Raw genomic sequence first — 10,160 nt, 5'->3', positions numbered from 1 at the left:
ATACTAATATCCTTATCAAATGGTTGTTCAGTCACATCCTTACTGTTCTTTTCAGAACAAGCTTTCTCATTTTTTGCCATATGGGTAGGCTGAGAATTTTCCAAATCTTCAAGTTCTGTGCCTTTTTGCTTAACAACTCTTTCAATTTATTTCTCTCCTCCTGCATTTTATTATAAGTAGTAAAAAAGCAGCAAGGCCACATCTTTAACACTTTGCTTAGGAATCTCCTCAGTTAAATTTCTAATTTCATCACTCAAAATTTCTATCTTCCACCAAACACTAGAACACAGTTCAGCCAAGTTCTTTGTCACTTATAACAAGGATTGCCTTTCCTCCAGTTTCTAAAAACTTATTCTTCATTTCCATCTGAGATTTCATCAGAATGACATTTAATGTCCATATTTCTTCCAACAATCTTTTCATGATTATATGTTTTCTAAGAAGAGAAAGACTTTCTCTACATCTCTCCTCTTTTCTTTCTGAGCTCTCACCAGAATTGCCTTTAATATCCATATTTCTACCGACAGTCCCTTCATGGCAATCCAGGCTTTTTCTAGCACACACCTTAAAATTCCTCCAGGCTCCACTCATTATTCAATTCCTACACCATTTCCACATTTTTAAGTATTTGTTACAACAGCATTCCAGCACTCCACTTCTCAGTACCAAAATCTATATTAGTCTGCCTGGGGTGACATAACAAAATACCACAGACTGGGTGGCTTAAACAACAGAAATTTGTTTCTCACAGTTCTGGAGGCTGGGAAGTCCAAGAACAAGGTGCTGGCTAATTTGGTTTCTGGTGAAAGTTCTCTTCTTGGCTTGTTGATGCTGCCTTCTTTTTGTGTCCTTACATGGGAGAGAGCGAGAGAGAGCGGAGGTGGTGGGGAGAGCGCTTTCCAGTGGTCTTTCCATATCAGGACCCCACCCTTATTACCTCATTTAACCTTAATTACTTCCTTAGAGTCCCTATCTCCAAATAAAATCACATTAGGAGCTGAGTTTCAGCATATGAATTGGGGGCAGGGGGGGTGAACACAATTCGGCCCACAGCATCCCCCTCAATCCCACCATCTCAAACCATTTACTAACAAGAGTTTACACCTGTGTATTCCAGAATACGTTTTTCAGGTATTTCTGCCCTGTCTTCTTATCTTGCTCTTCCCTGAAGCTTCTACTTGTCTGACCCCCAAATATCTTTATTTTACTGGACACAGATATCATTACAAGTGACCACTACTGATGCTAACATCAGCCTTACAGAGGGGGCATATTTATCTTCATGTCTAAGATAAACTCTGGTACCTCTTACAGCTTTCAAGTATGGTCAGAACTCAGATATAACTCCTTGAAGCTAGAGTTCTCCACAACTGCTTCCCAAGATATTGGCTACCCCAGAAACTGTCCATGTCCTTAAACTGCTGGTGCTGCCACTGATTTTGATGCTTCCATTGACACTCATATCAAAAAGTCTGGGCTTGGGAATGACATCTATATCTTCCATGACTGCACATGATCAGAGGCAGCTACCTTGAAGTCTAGGTTCTGAGAGGTGAGAAGGTCCAGTCAATAAGTTGAAAGGCCTATTTCATTTCATCCTCCAGGATTAGCCAATCCTTTTTAAAGGAAAAGAGCTGCTCACTCCTCTGGGTGTGGTTTTGCTCCTGTGACCAAAAATACACAAACACAAAATATTACATTGGTATATAGCCAAGATTTGAGATTTTCTGTTTTGTTCAAGGTCACTGTTATACATGAATCCTTTATTACCTGTCTATAATGGCTGCAGCCAAACTAGAGAAACTGGCCCAAGGCTCAGGAAGGAAGAAATGTCAATATTAGTATAGTATATTGACTAAAATTGTTCTAATGCTTTGGACCTTTCCCCCTACATATATCCCAGGGCTGCAGTGAGTTGCAACACATGATAGCTGTTGAAGACTCCTTTTCCTAGACAGAGCAGTGCTAAGAGGCCTAGAAGATGCCCCTTAACACCTTGAATTCACCCTGGTTTTAGTTTGGCCTATACAGGGAAGGTGAATGGCACCAAACATGGAAGTAATCAGGCCTGATTCACTGTGGTAACTCATAGAGCATGATTCTAAAATAGGAACCAAAAAGGTAAGTAAAGAAAGCAATGTAGAGCAGGCTACAAAGAAGCCTGAGGTTTTAAACTGTTCACTGATTATACCAAAAGCTCTAATTGCCAGCATTGTGCTCCAGTAATGTCCTTGCACTTGATTAATTATTTTTTCCACAGCTTTATTGAGGTATAATTGACAAATAAAATTATATATATTTAAGTGTACAGCATGATGATTTGATATACGTCTACATTGTGACAATCAAGTTAATTAACATATCCATCACCTGACATAGTACATTATTTGTCCACAGAAGTGTGGGGAAGGGAGAGAGCAAAGAATCACACTGGAAGTTTAAATGGGCTACTAAAAACCTTCTTTAACATTGTATAGATGTTTGTTTTTTATATATTTGCACACATTTCATGTTAAGGTTTTTTTTCAATAAATTTAATATTGCTGCTCTCATTAATGAAGCTTTACCCCCATTATGGCTTCCAAATGCTTATTGTTGGCATGCATGAATTATAATGATTTTTTGGTAAATATATCATTTTTTTCTGGCCACGTTTTAGAATATTCATAATTCCAGGAGATTTTTAGTTATCTTATTCGGTTTTCAAGGCATAAAATTATTTTATCTGTAAAAAAACGATATGTTTGTTGCTTCATTTCCAAAAGTTGTATCTATTAATTCTTAGCTAGAGTGTCTGGAATCATATCAAATAATAAGAGTGATAGAAAGCACCTCTATTGCTGATACATAGGAAGGCTGGTTTTAATGGGAAATTGTTTCCTGTTTCTTTTTTTAACATCTTTATTGGAGTATAATTGCTTTACAATGGTGTGTTAGTTTCTGCTTTATAACAAAGTGAATCAGCTATACATATACATATATCCCCATATCTCCTCCCTCTTGCGTCTCCCTCCCACCCTCCCTATACCACCCCTCTAGGTGGTCACAAAGCACCGAGCTGATTTCCCTGTGCTATGCGGCTGCTTCCCACTAGCTATCTATTTTACATTTGGTAGCGTATATATGTCCATGCCACTCTCTCACTTCGTGTTTCCTGTTTCTATGTTAAGTATAACATTGGCAGTTAGTTTATTATAGATGTTTCATTTAGGAAGCAAGTAATAGAAAACTCAGCTCAAATTGAGATTTAAAAATAAGGCTATTTTTTAAATATTTTCATTTTTCACATAAATGAAAAATTAGAGGTGGGGCAGGCAAAATCCAGTCATGGTATAATAATATCCTTAAGGACCAATTTTTCTGGCATTGTCCTTGAATTTGGCTTGAAATAAGATGGCTATAGCAGCTCAGGTTGCCACATCCAGACAGTGAAATATCCAAAAGGAAAAAGACTGTAGATTCTTGAGTCTCTTTCTTAGGAGTAAAGACACTTTTCATCGAAGTCCTCCAAGAGAATTTCCCTCATATTTTATTGGATAGAATTGGGTTGAATGTTGATTTTTAAATCAGTAGTTAGCAAGAAGAGTGGGATTACCCTACCTGGATTAGAGTAATATTTTAGAGTTGGAATAGATATTGGGGAATCAACCACACTGGTCATGAAAATATATTATATTTTCATTATATATCATTTTTTCTAGGTAACACCCTTCTACTTCTTTTTGGTATTGTAATAGTCTTAATCTATAAATAATGATAGCCAGTGGGAAGAGCACTAGATTTGGAGTCAGAAATAAATACTATAGATAGATAAATAGATAGATAGATAGATAGACAGATAGATAGACAGAGATATACAGATATATTAATTCTAAGAGAGTTTTGGTGGAGTTTTTAGGGTTTTCTATACATACAATCACAAAATTGGCAAACAGAGAAATTTTACACCTTCCTTTCCAATTTGGATGCTTTTATTTTCATTTCTTGCCTAACTGCTCTGGCAAGGATTTCCAGTTCTATGTTGAATAAGAAAGTGTGGGCACCCTTGTCTTGTTCCTGATTTTAACATGAAAGCTTTCATCTTTTCACCATGAAGTATGAGGTTAGCTGTGGGATTTTCATATATATGGCCTTTATTATGTTGAGGAACACTCCGCCTAACCAGTTTGTTAAGAGTTTCTATTATGAAGGGATGTTGAATTTTCCAAATGTTTTTTTTCTGCGTCTATTGAGATGGTCGTATGATTTTTATTTTTTGTTCTATTTATTGATTTGTGTATGTTGAACCATCCCTGTATCCCAGGGATAAATCCCACATGATCTTGGTGTATTACTCTTTTAATATAATTTTGAATTCCATTTGCCAGTATTTTGTTGAGAATTTTGCATCTATATTCATCAGGGATACTGACCGGCAGTTTTATTTTCTTGTAGTGTCCTTATATGGCTGTGGTATCGTGGTAATGTTGGCCTTGTAAAATGAGTTTGGAAGTGCTCTCTCCTTTTCAATTTTCTGGAAATATTTGAGAAGGATTGGCATTAATTCTTCTTTAAATATTTGGTAGAATTCACCAGTGAGATCATCTGATCCTGGGCTTTTCATTGTTGGGAGGTTTTTGATTACTGTTTCAATATCCTGACTTATTACTGGTCTATTTAAATTTTAAATTTCTTCATGATTCAGTCTTGGTCTGAAATGTATTTCTTCTAGGCTATCCAATTTGTTGGCTTGTAATTGTTCATGGTAGTCTCTTATGATACTTTGCATATGTGTAGTTTCAGTTTCAATATTTCCTTTTTCATTTATAAATTTATTTTTTCCTTCCTTCTGCTAACTTTGGGCTTTGTTTATTCTTTATTTTCTGGTTCCTTGAGGTGTAAAGGTAGTTTGTTTGTTATCTTTCTTTTTTCTTAATGTAGATTTTTACTGCTATACACTTCCCTCTTAGAACTGCTTTTGCTTCATTCTTTAAGTTTTAGTACATTGTTTTTCCATTTTCATTTGTTTTAAGATATTTTTAAATTTCAATTTTGATTTCTTCTTTGTCCCATTGGTTGCTCAGGAGTGTGTTGTTTAATTTCCACTCATTTGTGAATTTTTCAGTTTTCCTTCTGTTATTGATTTCTAGTTTCATACTATTGTGGTCAGAAAAGATACTTGGTGTGATTTCTATCTTCTTACATTTGCTAAGGCTGTTTTGTGATCTAATATGTGATCTATCTTAGAGAATGTTGCATGTATGCTTGAGAAGAATGTATTTTGCTGCTGTTGGGTGAAAAGTTCTGTATATGTCTGTTAGGTCCACATCCAGTGTTTCCTTAATGATTTTCTGTCTGGATGATCTATCCATTATTGAAAGTGGGATATTGAAATCCCTTACTACTATCATACTGTTGTCTATTTCTCCCTTCATATCTGTTGGTATCTGCTTAGTGTGTTTAGAGGTGCTCATATGTGGGATGTTTATACATTTACAATTGTTATATTCTCTGGCTGGATTGACCCCTTTATCATTATATAATGGCCTTCTTTGTCTTTTGTGATAGATTTTACTTAAAGTCTATTTCATCTAATATAAGTATAGGTGCCCACACTCTCTTTTGTTTTCCTTTTGCATGAAATATCTTTTTACATCCCTTCACTTTGGCTGTGTGTGTCCTTAAAGCTGAAGTGAGTTTCTTGAAGGTAGCACATAGTTAGGTCCTATTTTTTTTAATCCATTCAGCCACTCTATGCCTTTGGATTGGACAATTTAATCTATTTACATTTAAAGTGATTGTTGATAGGTAAGAACACCAACTTATTGTTTTCTGCTTGTTTTGTAGTTCCCTTGTTTCTTTCTACCACTTTTGCTGTCTTTCTCATTGAATTGGTTTAACATAGTGGTGTGTTTTGATTCTCTTCTCTTTATTTTTTTAAAATTTATTTACTTATTTTTGGCTGTGTTGGGTCTTCGTTGCTGTGTGCAGGCTTTCTCTAGTTGTGGTGAGTGGGGGCTACTCTTCATTGTGGTGTGTGAGCTTCTCATTGAGGTGGCTTCACTTGTTTCAGAGCACGGGGTCTAGGCACGCAGGCTTCAGTAGTTGTGGCACATGGGCTCAGTAGTTGTGGCTCACGAGCTCTAGAGTGCAGGCTCAGTAGTTGTGGCACATGGGCTTAGTTGCTCCGTGGCATGTGGGATCTTCCTGGACCAGGGCATGAACCTGTTTCCCCTGCATTGGCAGGCGGATTCTTAACCACTGTGCTACCAGGGAAGTCCCTGATTCTCTTCTCTTCATCTTTTGTGTATCCATAGGTTTTTGCTTTGTGGTTACCATGAGGCTTGCACAAAACATCTCATGATATAGCTAGCTATTTTACACTGATAATTTATCTTTTTACTTTCCCCCTCTTTTATGTTTTTGGTGTCACAATTTATAGCTTTTTAAATTGTGTATCCTTTAACAAATTATTGTAGCTATAGTATTTTTAATACTTTTTTCTTTCATCCTTTATCCTAGAGTTAGGTGATTAACACTCTACCATATTACAATATTAGAGTATTCTGAATTTGACTATGTACTTAACTTTACCAGTATGCTTTATGTTTTCATACATTTTCATGTTACTAATTAGTGCCCTTTTATTTCAGCTTCAGGAATTCTTTTCAGCATTCCTTGTAAGTCAGGTGTAGTGGTTATAATCTCCTTCAGCTTTTGTTTGTTTGCAAAATTCTGTTTTTGTTTTTTTTTTTGTATAACATTTTTTTAAGTAGATCTTTATTGGCGTATAACCGCTTCATAATACCGTGTTAGTTTCTGTTGCACAACAAAGCAAATCAGCTATATGCATACACTTGTCCCCATATCCCCTCCCCTTGAGCTTCCCTCCCATCCTCCCTATCCCACTCCTCTAGGTCATCACAAAGCACCGAGCCTATCTTCCTGTGCTATGCTTGTTTGCAAAATTCTTTATCTCTCCATTTCTGAAAGATAACTTTTCTGGGTAAAGTATTCTTAATTGGCATTATTTTTTTTAGCACTTTGAATATATCATCCCACTCTTTCCAGGCTTGCAAGGTGTCCACAGAAATATCCACTAATAGCCTTATGAGGATTCCCTTTTATTTGAGAATTTTCTCTGTTTCTTTTAAAATTCTCTTTTTGTCTTTGATTTTATACAGTTTTATTATAATGTGACTTTGAAAAATATTATTTGGAGTTGAGATTTTGGAGTGATCTATTAGCTTCATTAACTTGGATGTCTAAATCTCACCCCAGATTTGGGGAATTCTTAGCCATTATTTCTTTAAATAAGCTTTCAGCTCATTATCCCTTTTTTCCTTCCACGACTCCAAAAGTGCATATGTTGTTTCTTTTAATGTTGTTTCACAATTCACTTTGGCTTTCTTCACTCTTTTTTAAAATTCTTTTTTCTTCATGCTTCTCTGAATGAATGATTATAAATGACCTCTCCTGAAGTTCACTAATTCTTTCTTCTGATTGGTCAAATCTACAGTTGAAACTCTATTAAATTTTCTGTTCAATCAATGCATTCTTTAACTCCAGGATTTCTGATTTTTTAAAAAATGTTTTCTATTTCTTTGTTGAACTTATTTTGTTCATGCATTGTTTTCCTAATTTCATTTGTTATCTATTTGTCTTTTCTTATAAATCACTTAATTTCCTTAAGAGAATAATTCTGAATTCTTTGTCAGAGTGTTCATAGAGCTCCATTTTTTTTTATGGTCAGTCATTGGAGTTTTATTAGTTCCTTTAGGTGGAGTCATGTTTCCTTGATTATTTATAATCCTTGTGGCTTTGTGTTGGTGCCTGTGCATTTGAGGAAGTAGGCACCTCTTCCAGTCTTTGCAGACTGGCTTTGGCAGGCAAAGTACTTCACCAGTCAGCCTGTCCAGAGATTCTGGCTGGGCCATCTGGTGGTGTCAGTGGGCAGGCTTGCTGTTGGAGTCCATGGGTGGGCAGGTCTGGTGCCTGGGTAAACAGGTGGGCAGGCCTGGTGTTTGTGTACGCAGGAATCAACCTGGTGCCTAGATTCATGATGGCAGCCTAGGTTCACTGGGGTAGGCCTGGCACTTTGGTCTATGGTGATGGGCCTGGGACCTGAGTCTGTATGGGCAGACCTGGATCCTGGTTCCACAGGGGACAACAAGTACCAGGGATTTTATCCATTTCCTATATTGATTTTTTTTTAAATTCATTTATTTTTATTTATTTATGGCTGTGTTGGGTCTTCGTTTCTGTGCGAGGGCTTTCTCTAGTTGTGGCAAGCGGGGGCCACTCTTCATCGCAGTGCGGGGGCCTCTCACTATCGCGGCCTCTCTTGTTGTGGAGCGCAAGCTCCAGACGCGCAGGCTCAGTAATTGTGGCTCACGGGCCCAGTTGCTCTGCGGCATGTGGGATCTTCCCAGACCAGGGTTTGAACCCGTGTCCCCTGCATTGGCAGGCAGATTCTCAACCACTGCGCCACCAAGGAAGCCCTCCTATATTGATTTTTAAGGACACTTTATACATAATGGATATTAAAGTATGTTGAAAACATTTATCTAACCTCCTGGTTTATATCCTCTTTCATTTTTATTGTGTATATTGACATACAGAAATTTAAATTTAATTTTATTTTAATTTATTTTTAATTTTTTTTCTAATTGTATATAGTTCTTGCAATTGTTTTTCTTTTTTTCTTTTTTTTTTTTTTAATATTTTTGGCTGCACAGCATGTGGGATCTTAGCTCCCCGACCAGGGATCAAACCCGTGCCTCTTGCATTGGAAGCACAGAGTCTTAACCACTGGACCGCCAGGGAAGTCCCAGAAATTCTAATTTTAGTATCTAAGTATATTCAAAACTATGGCTCTTTTCCTGTCTTTTTTAAAGAAATATTCCTTTCCTGCCATCCATGGAAAACTTCACTACACCAAGATCAAATCTTTCACCTATATTTCTTTCTCTTTGAGTAGTTTAATTTTTTACATATTTTTTCCATTCAGGAATTTATTTTGGGGTATCGTGTGAGAAAATGAATTAACTTTTCCAATTGGGAACCAATTTCATGAAGACCACTTGTTGACTAATAAATCTTTTACCTTCTTATTTGAAATGGTGCCTTTATGAGTTGTAGGTACTTAACTATGTGTGTTTATTTCTAATATATTCCACTGATCTTCATATCTATTCTTTTGCTAGTAAAATATTTTATGAGCTACAGAATACAATGAACCTCTGTTACTTATTGTCTGCTACAGCAGTTTTTAATTCTGCTGTTGCAATTTTAATTTTCTTGAAAAACTTCCTTATTTTGGCTGGCATTCTTTTTATATATATACTTGTCTCTGCAACCCTTTTTAAAAAATATCACATTCTTATACTCCCTAATGACTTGTGTCTCATCTTTACATACCATATTAACCCATTAATGATACCAAACATTATTCTGGTTTCTTTAAGAAATCACTTTAAAAGTATGTTCTTCTGCAACTCCCAAATGTTATTTTACATGAGCTAAACTATTGTTTAATAGTTTCCAAATTAAATTACTCATTTTCCTTTCTTAAGTAAGGAAAGTTTGCCCAAATTCAGCGTTTACCAACAGACAACACACATGGATTGCCCTTTGTCCTGCAAGCTTCCCATATAAGGATGAGTGAAATCACTTCTCAGTTGTGTTGCTGGAAAGTAAATGAATGGTATATAGCCTACTCTAATTTCTGGCGACTAGCAAGCTTTCCCTTAGTGCAGTTCTATTCTGCTCACTTGTGATTATTTCCTACCCCTAATGGCTTGGCACTTTGGCAATCCAAACTACCAGTATTCAAAGTATGAACTCTGGACCAACAGCATCAGCATCACTTGTGGACTCGTTAGAAAGGCAAATGATCAGATTCTACCTTAAACCTACTACATACAACTACTATCCACCTTGCTATACTATCTGTGCTCTTTCCATCTCTGCCCTGAGCTACAGGTTTTTTCTTATAAGAAGAGCAATTTCCTATCACACTATTGCCAACCCTACACATACAGAACTCACCAGCGACCATCATATCACACGTCTTTCCCAGTTGTTTTCTGGGAATCATAGTCTCCAAAAAGGTATAGTTGGGAGATGTATTGATGAAGGTATGGGGAGTACAGTTCTTGTGCTTCTTCAAGAAATGAGTA

Source organism: Balaenoptera physalus, assembly GCF_965194825.1.
Source record: "Balaenoptera physalus genome assembly, chromosome: X".
Classification (NCBI taxonomy): domain Eukaryota; kingdom Metazoa; phylum Chordata; class Mammalia; order Artiodactyla; family Balaenopteridae; genus Balaenoptera; species Balaenoptera physalus.
Note: the sequence above shows the minus strand (reverse complement) of the source record.